Here is an 18,976-nt window from a genome sequence, read left to right as displayed (position 1 = left end):
GGAGAGCCGCTATCGCCGGAAATGCCGCAGAGAGAAACCTGGATGCGGCGGGCTTGCAAGCAGCGTAACACGGCTTACACGTGGAGAACCGCCATTACTGGAAATGCCGCAGAGAGCAGTCTGGATGCAGCGGCAGACACGCAATGCATGCCGTATGGAAACTGGAAGTAGAACAAAGTCCAACAAGATATGACGATGAGTCACAAAGCTTTTCAAGGAACTGAAACAGAACGCAGGCTCACTGTGAATCGGGCGAATACAATCCACGATCAAAAGCACCGATCGATTAGAAGAAAGCACCTAAATACGTTCAAAGAAAACACATGATAATCTAAACCAAAAGTATCACGTGACCTAATTCTGGAATCAAAAACGTTTTGCAGGGAGTCTATTAAAGAACCTCCACTTTGTGTAGAATGGTTTAGCCGCCGATCTAACAGCATACAGATTCTTGATCCCAAAAGAGGGGGAACGGAGCATTACAGGTGAGCGAGGCATGACAGTACCATCCCCCAAAGGCGCCCCCACACCTTTCCTGGCATGAAATTTACGAAGCAAGACTGGTGCATGAATGTTACCAAGGGGCTCCCAAGTTCTGTCTTCGGGACCATACCCCTTCCAATCAATCAAATAAAAAGGCTTTCCACCACGCAACTTCTTATCCAATATGGCCTTTACTTCATATTCATCAGAACCTCTGACCTTCACAGCCAGTGGTCTGATAGACAAACGCATAGCCGAATTACATGGCTTGATCAAAGAAACATGAAACACTGGATGAACTCTCCAGTAAGCAGGTAAATCCAAACACACAGCTGCGGGGTTGATCATCCTTGTAATAACGAAAGGCCCAATGTAACGTGGTAGAAGCTTTTTCTTTCCAGGTATTTTCAGATTCTTGGCAGATAGCCAACCTTCATGCCTACCCGATAGTCAGGTGCAGCTACTCTCTTGGCATCTGCATATCGTTTGGTAGTCTGCTGAGCGCGAATCAGTTGCCTCCTGATTTGCTTTTGTAACACTGTCATATTTCTCATAGCAGTGTTTGAGGCTGGATTGTCCGGGTAAAGCTCTGGATCCAATGGAATGGCTCTAGGGTGTGGGCCATACAGGGCATAAAACGGAGTGGTTCCTATGGAAGGATGGATAGAATTGTTGTCGGCAAATTCTGCTGAAGGATACATAGATAGCCAGGTCGACTGATATTGTAAGCAAAGACATCTCAAATACTGTTCCATAGTACCATTTGCCCTTTCCGTTTGGTTTAGCCGCCGATCTAACAGCATACGGATTCCTGATCCCAAAAGAAGGGGAACAGAGCATTACAGGTGAGCAAGGCATGACAGTGACTTCATTGACGTAGTGGAAAGGGGTCTAAATAGGTGGTCCCGGGGACGGTGCCCCAGAGGGGGGGATGAGCGCACCAAATTGGCATAATTTCTGGGGGCAGTGGGGCTACAAGATACATGGCCGGATCTCCACCCCACCAGCCACAGTTCTCCTTCTATTGGGGGGCCCACGATTCCCAGTCCAGACTAGACTATATATTGCTACTTTGCACGTCCATTCGTAGGGTGGTGGAGGCACGTTATTTGCCCAGAGGGTTGTCAGACCACTCCCCCACTATACAACCAAGAGGAAGGGAGAGCGAAAGTTGGAAGAGGGGAATGGAGGCTGAACACATAGCACTTGGGGAATGCCAAGACTAGGGAAGCGATCTTGGAAGGATTGGAGGAATACTTCAACCTGAACACAGGAACGGTAGACAACAGCCGCACAATGTGGGATGCTTACAAGACAGTGATAAGTGGGGGGTAGCACAATCCGAGATAGGGGCACATGAGCGTTGGGAGATGAACCAAGCTGCCGGAAAAAGAGGGAGAAGTGGAGGAAGCAGAGAAACGTCATACTGATGCACCGTCGGCTGTAACCAAACGGGCACTGGCTAGGGCAGAAGGGGCTTAAAAGGAGTTGGCGTTGGACGAAGACCGACAGTCTTAACTGGCCAAGAGAGCATGGGTGTATGACCTGGGGGACAAGGGTGGACGCATGCTGGCGTGGCTAGAGAGAGAGAGGAGGGGCAAAGGGGGTTAGGGCCATAACAGATGGAGACGGGGGAAGTACACGGAAGGAGAGGACATAGCCCAAGCATTCGCTGATTATTTACCAGACTTTATACTCAGAGGTCCCTGGGCCCTCCCCTGCGCACATTGACTGATACCTGGATGGTCTATAGCTGCTGAGCGTGGGGGATCAGGAACGACTGGGCTGGAGGCAGATATAACTAAAGAAGAACTTATGGGGGCAATGCAGGGTTTTCAAACCGGGAATTCGCCGGGCCCAATGAGCCTCCGGCCAAAGCATGGAGATGCATCTGGGAGAAAGTAGGGGTTCCTATGTTAGAGATGCTGCAGGAAAGTCAGGATAGAAATGAGCTTCCCGAAGACCTGATGATGGCCGATAGTCATCCACAAAAAAAGGGAAGACCCTGTGCGAATGCCCCGAATACTGACCAATGTCGCTCTTAAATGCAGAGGCCAAGATTATTGCAAATGACCTGGCTAACCGGCTGCTCCCATTAATAAACGGGTTATACACCAAGACCAGTGCGGTTTTGTTCCGGGAAGGGCCACCCAGATGAACCTACGGAGGATCTGCAATGCTTTGGTGCTCTCTGAGTCTCTGGATGGACCATACGTGGTGATGGCATTGGACTCAGAAAAGGCCTTCGACTCGTTTGGGTGGGCCTTCCTCTTGGCGGTGTGTTAGGGAGAATTCTCCAGAATGGCTAATTTCCCTCAACTATTGAGTCCCTCAGCAGCTTTGCTCGATTTCTAGAATTTATTTTTTTCACCTGGTAAGGGTGTGAGCCTTTTTCCTACTCTTACATGTGTTTTGCTGTGTGTGTTTTTACAATTTGTGTGACCTTGGGCTATGGAGCCTTACCTACTCCATGAGCATCATTTTTACTGTGTATTACACAGCACCTTCAGTGCAGTGACACAGGGTTGTCTTTTAGACTTCCCACCTCTGACTCCATTTTCTGGGGCTGACTAATGTCCCCCAGAAAAGATAAAGTTGCCATTAACTTTATTTAGTCTCTTTAACCACAGACCCAATACACCCCATCTTACATAGAGTATTGGAAATGGTTAATATTTATCCCTTTTTGTCTGTTTCTCTTGGAGCATTGTTTCGCTCCCTTTTCATCAAGACTTGGCTGGTGGCAGTGGTAACTACCCTATTTTTCATACCGCGGTTATCTTAAATACCCATGGTATTGTTTTAGGCTATTATATTAGCCTCAAACATAAATCGGCTTGACCAAATCTATCTTATTTCGGACCCGGCTGGGTTTACTCACCATTTCTTTTTGTAAAAGTCTTTCTCGTGTTTTACTCTGTGCGCCAAACCAGGTTTGGTTCCTTTGTTCGCCGTCTTTTCGCAGGCTTCTACATAGAAGCCCTCCTTAAGGTGCCTGAAAGTCTGGGTAGGCAGGATGTGAGGGAGGGGTCTTAAGACCCCTGCCATGGGTTCCCTTGGTAACCCAAATCACACTTCTGTTTGATTGGCTGGGTGACTGTCCTTGCCAGGACAGCCACCCTGCTGTGTGATTGACAGCCAGGCTGTGTGAATGGGGGAAAACTGCATAAAAAGCAGATCTCTGGGACTGGAAAGGCAGAGTCGCCACTGGAACGAAAGAACCGATGAGGAGCTGACAGAAGAGGACCCCTACAATGACTGAACCGCCAGGTGAAGCCCTGCTGCAGGTCCGAATCTTGAAACTCCAACGACAGAGAGGATCCTCCAGGAATCTTCTTCCCTTGTGCTGGTGAACCAGTTCACCCCAAACTTCAAGCCAGGACCCCTCCCCTGGTTGAATTCACTGTACAGAGCTACAGTGGGCCGGATAGCCAGGAAGGTCGGACCCTGCTTGGGTTTTAAGGAGCGCACCTTTTATTTGTTGCTTTGCTCTGCTGCTGGTTTCTTCCCTGGATAGTGCAGGACCCTCGAGTCTTCCTACTTCTTGTCAGTCCGACATCCGCTTCAGGAACCGTGAGCCTGCAGGAACTACCAGGAACGTCCGCCTCAGCCACAGCTCCCTCTCCGTTTTAAGGTACTGTGCAAATCCGGTTGTTCGTTTCGTTCAGCCGCGGTGAAAGTGTGTGAAATCTTTCTCCAATCCGAGGGCTTGTCCTTCTCTTCTTTTAACACTAACTTTTCTGCTGACCAACTTCGTCCGGAACTCGTGGCACAAACTTTACCGCAAACTACCTTGAAGTGTGTGATCTTGAGCAAAAGACTTTTGCCTATTGACTTTGGCCCTAAGCCTTTTCTACCTGATTATATCCCTGTAGTTCCTCTTGCTGAGTACTTACCTGTTGGTGTTTTTCAATTTCTACTTAACTTTGTCTTTCCCTCCCTTTTAAATTGCTGGAGTGCCATTTTGCTCCTACTTCATTTTGTGAGCTTAACTTGTCTGGAACTTATTGGGAGTGGTGTGGTGTATTAAGAGTGTGAGTTTTTAGACTGCTTTACTTTAGTGAAATGTTATACAACTGATGTGTAAATAAATGTATATTCTTTTACTCTTTCCTTTGTGTAACTATTTGATACTGCTCACTTACTCTTGAGATAAGTCTGTCTGCTCAGCCATCGCTACCACTTTACTGTGTAGTACAGGCTTGTGCCAGAGGTGAATTTGTACTGTCACTTGTAGTCTTCATTGTGTGTGGTGTTCCCAAAGGGTACTGCATATAATTCTGCCTAACACGGTGATGGCAAAGATGGGACTGGGGCCCCAATATATGAGCTGGGTCTGACTGCTCTATACATGACCAATAGCCAGGGTGAGGGTCAACGGCCACAGGTCCTGCCAGTTCCAGCTGCAGAGGGGGACCTGACAGGTGAGCCCCTTGTCACCCCTACTCTTTCTCATGGCAATAGAGCCGCTGGCAGATCAATTAATCCAGGGGTTCTGGTGGCCTGGGTGGGGGGGAGGGGAGTACAACATCTCCCTATATGCAGATGACCTGTTGTTATATCTGGGGGACCCAGCGATATCATGCTCAAGAACCATTGAGGTACTACAGGAGTTCCAGTGGTATTGCGGACTCAAGGTCAAATGGGAAAATCTGTGATAATGCCGGTCACAGGGGCAGAGGGTGGAGAGTATACTACAGGCTTGCCCCCTCCGTGTGGAGGTGGAGATTTTCAAGTACTTAGGAATTCAGGTGCAACAAGACATGGGGAAATTCCTGGAGAGTGATCTAGACCCGGTAGTCAACAGGTTATGGGACGATGCAAAACATTGGGTCACACTACCGATAACCCTACTGGGTAGGGTCAACTTGTTGAAGATGCTGGCACTCCCCAGATTATTGTATGTGCTACAGGATACCCCAGTGAAGATCCCAAATACAGTTTTACGTGATTAATGCCCTGATCGGAGGGGTGATATGAGGGAACAAGAACCTGCGTATAGTACTACGCACACTGACTAGGTTGGTATGGGACAGAGGGGTGGGACTGTCAGACATCAAAGTATTCTTGGGCAGCCTATTTGAGGTAGGGAGACCTCCACACACGAGGCTAGAAATAGATGCTCTGGAGGAACTGATCAGTTGCAAACCATGTATGGGCCAGAGAGGTCAACGTGTCCTCTCCGATGAGGCTCATCCAATATAAGATTTTCCATAGGGTGTATTATTCGAGAGACTGGCTCCACAGAAGGGGTAGAGTGGAGACCGACATGTGCCCCAAATGTGAGAAGCTGTGGGAACCTTTTATTACTTGCTGTGGGAATGCAGACTGATCTCAGACTTGTGGTATACAGTACTTTCTAACCTGTCCAGGGTGTTTGTCAGAGAAGTCCCCAAGGACCCCAAAATGCTACTCGTACATGTCAGTGGAGACTATAAAGGGTTCAGGTGGGAGAGCAGACTAATATCAATTGCGGCAATGGTAGTAAAGAGAGGCCTGGCGGTTAAGTGGGGGTCTGGAGACATGTCAACGGTAACAAACTGGGAAGTTGTGATGGAACACTGCCACTGTATGTGTTAGGCAGAAACCTGTGCAGTTCCCTTAGGGACACTGCAAAAGATTTAGGACTAGAGGTGTTTGGCAGTAAACCCAATTGGTAGCAGTGTGCACCACCCAGATTTACCTGGTAGCTGTGGCTGAGCAGTCAGACTTCTCTCAAGATGAGTTAGGCAGTATATAGAGTATACACAATAGGTACAGGGATACAGTAGCACAAGCAAACACTGACCAGAGCTTTGGTGTAAAAGTATATCATTGTTTATTTAAAGACACACTTGTAAATTACACTAGCACACAAAGAGGTAAGTAAATTCAACACACAGTCACTATTATATATATACAACCCTAATTACTTATTAGACAAGTCTTAGTGAGAAACACCACTTATTTTCAGACCGAGGTGAGCGCTTAACATAAGATGGCACTCTAATAAGTTATTAAAAAGGGAGGGAAAAGGCAAAGTTATGAAAGCGCACAATTTCAATACTTTTCAAAGAACCACAGTGAGGCAGGTTAGGTAAAGTCTACTGGAGAGCAAGGAAGTTCAAATGCCAGGCCCACTCTTAGAGAGAGCAAGCGCAATGTGTCCAGGATCACACAGTGGGTTTATGCCCAAAGAGTCTTTGTAGATAGTTCATAAAAGATTGAGATCAAGTCAGTAAAAGTTAGTTAACGGGCCCCAGGCCAACCCAGGTTAGAAAGTCAAGGATTTACTGTCACTACGAACGATCTGTCGCAAGGGAAGCCAGGCGGGACACAGTACCTGAAAATGGGAAGAACGCTCCAGCGGGGACAGTTGTTCCTGGCAGCGGGTGCAAGTCAGTGTTTCGTCCAGAGGAAGAGGAGGTCTCGACGTGGAGGAAAGCTGAAGGTTGTTGTGCTGCCAGGGAAGAAACCAGCCGCGGAGTTTCCCGGTTACAAGGTACCACCCTTTTCTTTGCGGTAGTGGTAAACCGTGGTATTCCGGTTGCCGGGGTGCTTGGCACGGGCAAGGCGGCCACGAGATGGTCCAGGAAGGCGAAAAGACGGGCAAACTGGTTATCCCCATCAGTCAAAGGAAGAAGACTCTCCGGACTGGAGATCTCCTCTGTCGTCGGGAAAAGTGGTGAGACGGTTCAGCAGGGCTCCACCGGTGGTGTCGTCGTTGCAGGTCGGCTCGGCTTCTCCCTCCTCGGATTCTTTAGGTCCTGTGGCGACGTCTGAAGTTCCAGTCCCCAAAGCCCTGCTTTTATGCAGAAAACCCCCATTCATTCAGCCTAGGTGTCACTCAAACATGCTAAGTGGTGAGCCGGGCGGCTCACCACTTGGGCCAATCACACAAGAGTGCGACTTGAGTTGCCGAGGCAACTCAGTCCAGGGTGCCTAAACCCCCTCCCACACCCCCTGTGGTATCCAGACAGAGTGGCACCACTTTTGGAGGCTTCTGTGGAGAAGCCCGCCAAAAAGTGGAACAAAGGGCTCGACTTGGGTTGGAGTCACAGAAGCGAACACAAACGCCATTTTGGAACCAAGTTTCAGCAAAAAATACCAACCAGTGAATTTATATTAATTTAATAAACCGGCGGTATGTTCGAGGCTATATTAAAAAGTGGTAGCCTCGAACAATGGGAAAATCCCATAGGAATATATTCGCGGTCAAATATAAAAAGTAGTATCCACTGCCACCTGCCGAAACTGGATCGGGGGACTGGACAGTGCCCCCACGAGCAACAGACCCTGGGGCAATCGAATTGCCCCGACCAGTACGTCCACAATAGGATGGTTTGTACTGGTTCTGTTCACAATTTGAGACTAGTAAAGCCAATGGTGACTTTACATGCCCTGGGAGACAGTAGTCAGTCCCAGGGTATGGAGTCTATGTTTGGGGGTCGCTATGACACACCTGGGTTACGGCACGGAGGGTGCTTTGTAACCCATATACCAAAAACACATGAATCCCTATGGGGTAAAGGACCCCATAGCCCATAAAACACATACAAAGTCAAAGGAACACCTCAAATCATGTCTAAGAGTGGGAGGAAAAGAGTCTCACTCTTAGCAGGAGAAAAAAATAAACCCCAAAAATCCAGCAAAGCTGCTGGGGGACTCACTAGGTTTGGGAAATTAGCCTTTACAGAGAATTCTCCCTAACACTCGCCCCCCCCAGGCCCCCCGGAATAAGGGACAGGAGGATTGAATCCACTCCTGGAGGAATCTCATACCTCTAGTCGATGACATACATCCTAGAGAGACCATCAGCATTTTGGTGGTGACACCCTAACTTATGTTTAGTGGTAGAGTGAAAGGTTTTCCTTTGTAAGCTATATGACCTACAAACCCTTTGAGGAACATCAGTCTTTTTAAAGTTATAGGGGATCTGGTTGACCAGTCCCTCAGAAGTTGGTACAACTTCTGAACCTGTGTTAGGCTTTTTCAAGGGGTCCTTATAAAGGATTCCCTTAGATCTAGAGGGGCCTCCAGAGGTCCTCACCACCTCTCTGTTGGAAGAAGGTTGGGTTTTAGGCCTCTTGGTTGGAGGGGATGGAGATAAGCAAGGTACATGCTTCTCCTTCCTCTTAGATCTGCCTTTACCTACTTTAGGAGTTTCCCCCTTAAGTCTAGGAATTGGGTTGGAGTCTTCTTTGAAGGTCCAACAGTCTGAAGGTTTTTGGCCTTAGACTTTTCTTTTCTGGTTTTCCACCAGCACTGAGAATTACCAGTTCTCTTAGGCCTAGTTACGGTTCCAGTAGGTCTATCCACCTCTTCCTCAGAAGCAGGGGGGGTCACAGACTCTGTAACTGGGGGAACAATGATGGAGATTGGTTGGGGCTCCCATTTCCCTAACATTTTAGCCTGAAATTTGCCTGGGTCAGAGGTCAACTTACCAACACAAGGGCTTGTAGTGGGGTTCTCAGTAGAGGTTCCCACAGGCTTAGAGGGGTTCCTTAAGGTGGCCTCTCTAGCCAATTTGGTTTGGTTCTGGGTCTCCATACTGGGAGGCCTGGGGGTACTGGATACTACTCCTAGCGTTCTTAGATCATTCCCCAACAGGACTCTCCCAGGTACCTCAGTCTGAACATTGACAGGAATCAGCACTGTCATGTCATTACACTGAATGAGGGCTGGTAGAATTGGAACCATTTGGACAGGGCCTCCAGACATCTTAGTGGGACCTTTGGGTGCCTTAGCAACATCCTCAGGACTGAAAAAGCTTTCATCCACTACTGTTCTGCTGGCCCCAGAGTCTCGCCTGGCAGGAGTATCCTGGCCATTGACAAGAACACTGTCCATGTAATAAACTTTAGAGTTTTCTGGTATGGAGTTGTACACACTCCTATTCTGATCACTAACCAGACCCATGGACTCTATGGTTACACTTGCTTGAAGACCCAAAGGTTCTTCAGCAAAGACTTCAAAGTGAGCACTAGCCATTTGGACTTCCTCCTCAGGAGTGAAGGCTAAGGAGACTGTGCTGATCCCTGTAGGTTTACCCTTACATCTGGGATCTCCTTTGATGTGGTCAGTTGCCCCACAGAGATAGCATGTTCCAAATGCTCTCTGGAAGGGTGGCTTGGCCTGACCTCCTTCTGGTTTGTGACCAGAAGTTACACTAGCCTGCTGTGGTTTACCCTGGGGCTTACCCTGGTTATTTTGTTGTTTGGGGCCCTCTTTGGTTTGGAAGGTATTAGAAATCACTTGGTTCCCTTTTGGTGGCTGCTTTCCCTCATCCTTTTTCTGAGTGACCCCTGAATCCTTGTGAGTAGCCCTGTTGGCAACCCACAAGTCAGCAGCCTTAGCTAGTCTTCTAGGATCTAATTCCTTTGAATCAGCCAAGTGTTGTCTGAGCTCAGGAGAGCAGGCATCATAAATTGACTCCATCATTACAAGATTTGTCATTCCCTCATAAGTGTTCACCTTGTAACCCTTAATCCATCCCTCTAGGTTTTTCAAACACTCACTCACCCAGGTAGCCCAAGGGGTACCATCATTCTTTTAGAGGGTCCTAAACCTCTTAAGGTACTGGGAAGGGGGTCTTCCCAAATCTAGCTATCAAAGCTAGTTTCACACATTCATAATCCTTCTTATCCTCCTCCCCCAACTCCATTACCACATCAGTTGTAACAGGGGGGAGCCTAGAGAACAACCAGGAAAGTAACTCATTTCCTGTAATGTTCTGGAGCCCATGATTTTATTCTAACAAACTCAACCAATCCAACAAATCCAATTTAGGCTCATACATACCCACCAACTCCTTAGGCATCCGGGGTCTTTTGGGACTGGAACTCCTAGAGGATTCGGAGAGAGAAGCACTTTCCACAGACATTTTCTTTCATTTCTAGCTCATGGTTGAGCTCCATTTGTCTGAGCCTTAGTTCTTGGTGCCGTTGTTCTGTTTGAGCACTAATTCTTTTGAATTCTAGTTCAAGCTTCATTTTTTCTAGTTCCATATATTGGGGATTAAGTGTGGGACCTGGTAAAGGTCCAGTAGGTACGGCTGGCAGGGCAGGTAGAGGCCCACGGGAGACAACTCTAACATCTTCCCCCTCCTCTTCTGCTTCTGACTCCAAGTTATCAATACTAACATTCATATCAATATCATTGCTGTTATCTAAGTTGCTGGAGTGGTAGGTTCCTCTGAACCACCATCCAGACTTTGGTTTGCTAACAACCTTTCTATTAGCTCAATTTTCTTGCCTTTAGTCAGGAGATTCTTATGCTTACAGAGGACTCTTAAACAATCTGCAGTTTTTGTAGCAAGGGACTCTTGACTATAACTTTCCATAGTTGCAAAAGATTTAGGACTACAAGTGTTTGGCAGTAAACCCAATTGGTAGCAGTCTGCACCACCCAGATTTACCTGGTAGCTGTGGCTGAGCAGTCAGACTTCTCTCAAGATGAGTTAGGCAGTGTATAGAGTATACACAATAGGTACAGGGATACAGTAGCACAAGCAAACACTGACCAGAGCTTCGGTGTAAAAGTATATAATTATTTATTTAAAGACACACTTGCAAATTACACTAGCACACAAAGAGGTAAGTAAATTCAACACACAGTCACTATTATATATATACAACCCTAATTACTTATTAGACAAGTCTTAGTGAGAAACACCACTTATTTTCAGACAGAGGTGAGCGCTGAACATAAGATGGCACTCTAATAAGTTATTAAAAAGGGAGAGAAAAGGCAAAGTTATGAAAGCACACAATTTCAATACTTTTCAAAGAACCACAGTGAGGCAGGTTAGGTAAAGTCTACTGGAGAGCAAGGAAGTTCAAATGCCAGGCCCACTCTTAGAGAGAGCAAGCACAATGTGTCCAGGATCACACAGTGGGGTTATGCCCAAAGACCCTTTGTAGATAGTTCATAAAAGATTGAGATCAAGTCAGGAAATGTTAGATAACGGGCCCCAGGCCAACCCAGGTTAGAAAGTCAAGGATTTACTGTCACCACGAACGATCTGTCGCAAGAGAAGCCAGGAGAGACACAGTACCTGAAAATGGGAAGAACGCTCCAGCAGGGGCAGTTGTTTCTGGCAGCGGGTGCAAGTTAGTGTTTCGTCCAGAAGAAGAGGAGGTCTCAACGTGGACGAAAGCTGAAGGTCGTTGCGCTGCCAGGGAAGAAACCAGCCGCGGAGTTTCCCGGTTACAAGGTACCACCCTTTTCTTCGCGGTAGTGGTAAACCGTGGTATTCCGGTTGCCGGGGTGCTTGGCACGGGCAAGGCGGCCACGAGATGGTCCAGGAAGGCGAAAAGACGGGCAAACTGGTTATCCCCACCAGTCAAAGGAAGAAGACCCTCCGGACTGGAGATCTCCTCTGTCGTCGGGAAAAGTGGTGAGACGGTTCAGCAGGGCTCCACCGGTGGTGTCGTTGTTGCAGGTCGGCTCGGCTTCTCCCTCCTCGGATTCTTTAGGTCCTGTGGCGACGTCTGAAGTCCCAGTCCCCAAAGCCCTGCTTTTATGCAGAAAACCCCCATTCATTCAGCCTAACTGTCACTCAAACATGCTAAGTAGTGAGCCGGGCGGCTCACCAGTTGGGCCAATCACACAAGAGTGCGACTTGAGTTGCTGAGGCAACTCAGTCCAGGGTGCCTAAACCCCCTCCCACACCCCCTGTGGTATCCAGACAGAGTGGCACCACTTTTGGAGGCTTCTGTGGAGAAGCCCGCCAAGAAGTGGAACAAAGGGCTCGACTTGGGTTGGAGTCACAGAAGCGAACACAAACGCCATTTTGGAACCAAGTTTCAGCAAAAAATACCAACCGGTGAATTTATATTAATTTAATAAACCGGCGGTATGTTCGAGGCTATATTAAAAAGTGGTAGCCTCGAACAATGGGAAAATCCCATAGGAATATATTCGCGGTCGAATATAAAAAGTAGTATCCACTGCCACCTGCCGAAACTGGATCGGGGGACTGGACAGTGCCCCCACGAGCAACAGACCCTGGGGCAATCGAATTGCCCCGACCAGTACGTCCACAATAGGATGGTTTGTACTGGTTCTGTTCACAATTTGAGACTAGTAAAGCCAATGGTGACTTTACATGCCCTGGGAGACAGTAGTCAGTCCCAGGGTATGGAGTCTATGTTTGGGGGTCGCTATGACACACCTGGGTTACGGCACGGAGGGTGCTTTGTAACCCATATACCAAAAACACATGAATCCCTATGGGGTAAAGGACCCCATAGCCCATAAAACACATACAAAGTCAAAGGAACACCTCAAATCATGTCTAAGAGTGGGAGGAAAAGAGTCTCACTCTTAGCAGGAGAAAAAAATAAACCCCAAAAATCCAGCAAAGCTGCTGGGGGACTCACTAGGTTTGGGAAATTAGCCTTTACAGAGAATTCTCCCTAACCGTATGGAGAAGATGTTGTAATATCAAAAATGAAGGATGCAGGAGAAATATTTCGAAATATGGGAGAAATGGGATAAAGAGAGGAACAGCAACTTCGGGACTGGGGCCAGCTTGGATCAACAGGGATGCAATCGAGATGTTGGGGGAAGGAAGAGGTGAGGAAACATGGGGGTGGCGGGTAGGGATAATCCAGTGTCCAAGTTGAAGTTTGTTGGTGTTACTATGTTTAATATGAAAATGCAAATAAAAAGAGTTTAGAAAAAAAAGATAAATAAATAGAAGAGGGCCGGCGCCAGTGGGCAACCCTGTTTCAGCCCTCTCCCTGTCTCTATTGACCTTGACAGACGACCAGCCCCATCCAATCTGACTCTAATGGACTTGTTTGTGTAGAGAGCACTGATGGCCTGCACCAGGCCTAATGGGCATCCCCATCCCTCCAGTTTGGTCCACAGGAGCTCTCTGTCCACTGAGTAAAAAACATTTTGCGAGATCGATAAACGCAAGTTAAATCTTCTCCTTATTCATAATGGAGCGTGATTTCAAGATGTTCAATATCATAACATTCAGGCTCGTACCAACCTCTTTTACAAAGCCTGATTGAAATGTGTCGAATACACCCAATCTCGTTGTCCAGTCTGAAAGCCTCTCCAGTAGAAGGGAAACAAACAGTTTCCCCACCACATCAAGTAACGCAATGGGGCGGTAGTATTTTGGGTCCTCTCTGACTCCCTTCTTAAAATTTGGGATTATTATAGATATTTTCCATGAAAGTGGAACGCGTTTTAGGATGCCAATCTGCACAAATAGAACTAATAGAAATTTTGACCATTCATCAGGGTTAGCCTTTAGCATAATGCTGGTGATTCCATCATTTTCTCATAATCAAGGGGCAAAACCACCACCCTTACTCTCCCCCTCATCCGTGTTGTTCAAATCTGCCCTAAGTATTCTGCTGGCCTCAACCAGGTCGATGTTAAAGGTATGTTTGTGGGCCAAACATTTTTTTCCCCTATAACCTGGACCCCCAGACACAACAAAGTCTGCCAGGAATGGGGCATAATCAATATTTCTGGGAACATTGCCCTCTTTAGCATTCCTGATGCCCACCAAGAAATTATGGGATAACAAGGCTCCCCTGGATGCATCTATCCTTATTCGATTTTGCCCATGAGTTCTGAACCCAGGGGCCCTTTAAGACGAGATAAGACTCTACAGGGTGGATGGGGATGCAGAAGTTACTCAAACATTAATAATAAAACTGACTCAAGAAGTTGGCAAAAATGTAGCTGTTTTAATAACAATTATCTAAAACACGGAGTACAACTGACATATACGGATGTCAAACAGTAGCATGCTCAATAACATTTCATAAAAAAACAACCTTTTATACTAAAAACTTGTCATCTCACACGTCATACTATGTGGCAAAATAAGAAAACCTATGTGGGATTGTGGTTGGTTAACGGGAAGCATCTAAGTATACTTTCTATAAGGGTGGCGGCTGTGATTGAATCTCTAAGGTCAGGTGGACAACTGGGCCCACTGCAAGGGCAGGTCATCTTCTGTGTCATACAAATACACAACGTTCTATTGGGTCTCTAAACTATCAGGTTCTTTGATACGTGGCCCTTTATAATTGGTTGTCAAGCTTGTACCCTTCTGGAATATTACATACTCTAGCAGCACGTAAGCTGGTGCCCCAGGTGCTGGTGGGTTTGGCCTGGTCCTGCCTCCCCACCCAATTAGCCCATAATCCATCATCACTCCTGCTGTCTGCCAGTCAATTAGTCGTTGAACTCGCCCTTGCAATAGCCTCTCGTCTCTGGGAATAAAAGGGAGTGTGAGCATATCCTTATCTTCTGGTCTCGGTGTAGCTCGCCCCAAAGTCTATTTTCATCTGACCATGTGACTGGAGACCACGTTTTGAGCTCTTTCGTTGCATTTAATACCATTTAATGAAGAAAACCTGGCACTTCCAGTGTTTTTCTATTACACCTCAGACAGGAGCACAACTTGCTTCTCACGTCCATTGTATCTTCTCGAGTAGATAACCAGGCTCTTGGCGGCCCCAACTCTTGACAATGGGCCAGACAGGCCTTCTCAAATCTTCCTTCATTGACGGCACCACCTGCAGTCTATTCTCTACGTATAGCCAGCCTTATGATTACTTTGTCTACTTGCATTACTGCATCTGTAGATTTATAAAAACGGTTTTCATTTTCTTTGTGCTCTTTTACACGTGCAATCTTCCTTCCGCACTTAAAGGATCACTCGATTCTTTACTTCGTCATCAGGTTCTATATGGTCTATTCACCTTCTCTCTTGTCATCTTCTCCTAGGCGTATAATTTTGCTTCATGTGATGTCACCAGTCTCCTGTTCTATCCATCTTCACTTGCTCTTCGGGGATCTTTCCCAAAAGACTATCAGCTTTCCGTGGATACATAAAGAATAGTTTTCTTAATGGGTACTTTGCTTGAACGGCTGCTCATATTATAGGCATCCTTACAGGTGTCGCTTTTGTCACTATTTCCGGTTCCCAACATATAGGCAAGTTAGGGGCGGGATTCTGGTACAGGCTTTTGGCTCTTTCTCTACATTCCCCCCTCTGGTTGATTCATTGACCGCTCTCTCTTTAGTCTTTACATCTAGACATCCTTTCTTGAAGAACTGTTTCTTCGGAGTCCATATTTTCATCACACCTTTCAAAGATCCTGTTGATTTTACATGATTAACACTCCAGGTCATAAGGCCGCATTGTCCACTCGGGTTGCAGTAGATCCATCTTCCCACATACTTTGTGTGGTTTTTTGGCTACAGGAATTTAATTCCCTCAGGTGCATGAGTGCTTGCTTTTATACAGTCTCTGATTTCCTCATCAGTTCATTCTTTGGGTTCAAATCCAGATTCATCATCGATCATGATCTTCATTCCTACTGCTTTCTTTGTTGTCTTCTTACATTGTGTGATTATTATCCTGATCACACAGAATCCAAACATTATCATCACAAGACATAAAATAGGCGGTATCACATCGCAGTTTGCTATACAATACTCCTGATTTGCTTTTTACTTCAATAATCATGTTGCACAAACAGTGACTTGATTATAGAATGAGGGTTACAGGTTTAGCCTGGCCTGTGCTTGTGGTGCAGTGCGCACGTGCAAGGCAGAGGGGGAGAGGCTGCCGTCTCAGAAAGTCATGCAGAGAGGAGCCCATGTGCAGAGGGCAGAGCACAGAAGGGACTGCGCGAGTCACAGCTCGGCTGCCCAGCCATTGTGGATGCTGTAGGTATGCCTGCAGGCTGTGTGATCAGTGCAGGAGACTGTAAAAGCCCTGCAATGATAAAACTGTTGCAGGCATATATTCTTCATGTTCTTTGAAGCGGGGACTCCAGTGATTTGCTGCCATCCCGCACTTCAAAGAACATTTTAGAACGTCTTATCGGGCTGTTTTATCAATGCGGGGCTCACACGGACCCTGCACTGATAAAACAGCTTGCAGGCTTGCTTTCTCAATGTTCTTTGGAGCACGATACTACAGTCAGAAAGCTTTGGCTGTGTTATTAGTGCGAGGCTCACACTGCCACAGCACTGATAACACTGCCTGTTCACAGGGAAGTATCCAGCATTGCAAGAGTGAAGTGGGGTTGGGGCGAGCAGCGAAAAACTTCCTGCTACTTTCCCCGCAAAATGCAGTGCGCGCAATTCCATATGGCCTCATTTGCACCCACAAACCGCCCACCCCTGCCCCAATCTACTTTTTTGGTTGGTAACATTAGGGGTAGATGGCATTTTAACACAACAAAAATAAATACAACTGCAGAATCATTGCAGATACAGGAAACTCATCCATTAGAGCTCTGTCCAGGCGCTCTGGGGCAAAATACATACAAACCTCCTAGTTTGCATATTGCTTGCACCAACAGAAATGACTTCTCAGAAAAGGGCAACACAATGAGCATCATCAGTCTTTGATACTTGGAGGCCCCATGGAAAGTGACTTTAGAATAAGTTGCCATAAGTAAGCCAAGTGGCAAATAACTTTGTGGTGCAAAATACCTAAATTGCACTATTGTTAGTTATGGAGCAACTCTATAGTCAGTTTAAAAAAACAAAGAAAAGCATGATATATTAACATAAGCTCTGAAATTAATCACAGAGCTGGAGAGAAGACAGTGCGATTAAATGATCTGCCAGGATCACACACTTTGGTTAAATGGTGAAACCAGTATGTGGACAATTTAAGCAACTGAGAACATCTTCTCAGGTTTAGTTGGTATAGATATTTGTTAAGGTTTCTCTTTGAATTTCATGTGCTTAAATAATACTTTATTTATTATAATGCCTTGGAAGCAAAGCACGTTACATAAGATACTACCCTTTCATAATTTACTTTTCACTATATACATCATTATAGAAATATATTGAACTATAAGCAGATGGCTTTATTTGTATTCTCCCCATCCTTCATGCAAAGTCACAATAGCATCATGCAGATTAATGTTAGACTAACAAATCCACCGTGGGTAAAGCCATAGTCATTATTTCATAATGCCTGCAGCATTATATACCCTTCTCAATGCTGATCACTCCCTCCCATGCACATTTCTAGAGGGACACAGGTCCCTGCTAATAACCCCCTCCCTCCCATCAGTGTCTAATGGCTCACGTTAGCTCATGGACCTTGGAGACATTGTCCTGGCAGAGGGATATCTCTCCCGTTCAGAAAGGGTCAGGTGTCCTGCTGCCAGGACAATTATCACGCTGAGCAGGAATTGCTCAGCACATATTGTTCTGCCAGCGGGACACCTTTACCATTGGGCACCCTCATTGAGGAGCCGAACGGGAGAGGTGTCCCAGTAACAGAATTCCCGGTCAGGGTCTCAAAAGAGCCTGTGGGGGGGCAACTTGCCCTCCCATGCCCCCGCCTTGTATGCCACTGCCTGTAGCTATGGGTGCCAAGTTTTGATTTTCGTTACAGGGGCAGAACCAAATTTCCCGATGGGGGGCAGAAATTCTGATACTAAGAAGCGAGTCCTTCCACCGTTTCAAAACCCATTTGCAGCATTTATAGGCAGTTCTAAACCCATAACAACTCAGCAGCAGTCGCCTAAACTGCGGGGCTGTCTTTGCAGTATTCTGCTTTTGTAATTCCTACTTCCCTGACAGCTCAGCATCAAACAGTTTGGCCTGTTCACCACCTACTCCCAATCAAGGCTGACCACAATAAGGCAGTTGTACCCCCTTTGAAGTGAGAAGCACGTGCTAATTTTGCAAGATGCATATTCTTCTCTAAGCCAAAGCCAACAGGAGAGGAGGCCAGCCTGAGTGATTCAGAATAGCATGCCAATCAATCTGGATTCTTTTTGGTTGCAAAATGACAATCCTGCCCCTGTTGTTCAAAGAGAACAGACAGGGGTCAGGGGGGGTGACAAGTGCCCCTCTGCCTGAATGCATTGCCTTCTTAATGTTCTTTGAAACGTGGGAATACAGTGATTTGTCTGCACATTGTGCTTCAAGCAACATTTACAAGGTCATATGCCTGCAGGCAGACCTGCCTAGGTTTGAAAATAAAAAACCCTGTGATTTTTGCAGCCCAGCTTCTATAATTACTATAAACTCGGTCCTCGCCTTTCCCTATATTGAAAAAGTGGACAACCACTTAAAAATAAGCCATAGAATCTGGCAATGTTTGGCAGATCTGCCTGCAGGTTGTATTATCAAGAGGTTGTGTGTTATCAAATGCCTGGAAATAATATTTTGAAGGGATTGTGTCCTCTGATGTATTCCTTATCTTTGATGTTATCCATTCCAGCTTGCTGGCCTCGGAAAAGAATTTCAGTAGAGGGCGCTGCGCGTCGACGTCCTTCGAGTCGGTGTCCCTCGACAGCCTCCGTATCGGTGCCGACGTCATCATGAGTATAAATAGACTTGCGCAGCGTCCGTTGCTCGGTTCTGTTTTTCCGCGCTTCGTGGGCCTCGGAAACGTAACGCTCGGTTCCTTTCTTCAGGAAAAACCTTCTTATTCTTCGAAGATTATTACCTTAAAATGATGGCTTCTTCATCCGAACCATCGACTCCTCGGTCC

The 18,976-nt window shown here is 46.6% G+C and overlaps 1 protein-coding gene across 1 annotated transcript in view; it reads left to right on the top strand.

Annotated features, from left to right (window-relative positions):
- Positions 1 to 18,976, top strand: part of LOC138505085 (sperm-specific sodium:proton exchanger-like) — a 3,031,181-nt gene that overhangs the window by 2,566,887 nt on the left and 445,318 nt on the right. The gene's annotated exons all lie outside the window — the stretch shown is intronic.

Source organism: Ambystoma mexicanum, chromosome 11 (genome assembly GCF_040938575.1).
Source record: "Ambystoma mexicanum isolate Mex_15411 chromosome 11, UKY_AmexF1_1, whole genome shotgun sequence".
Lineage (NCBI taxonomy): Eukaryota > Metazoa > Chordata > Amphibia > Caudata > Ambystomatidae > Ambystoma > Ambystoma mexicanum.
This window is presented reverse-complemented; position numbering and strand designations above follow the sequence as displayed.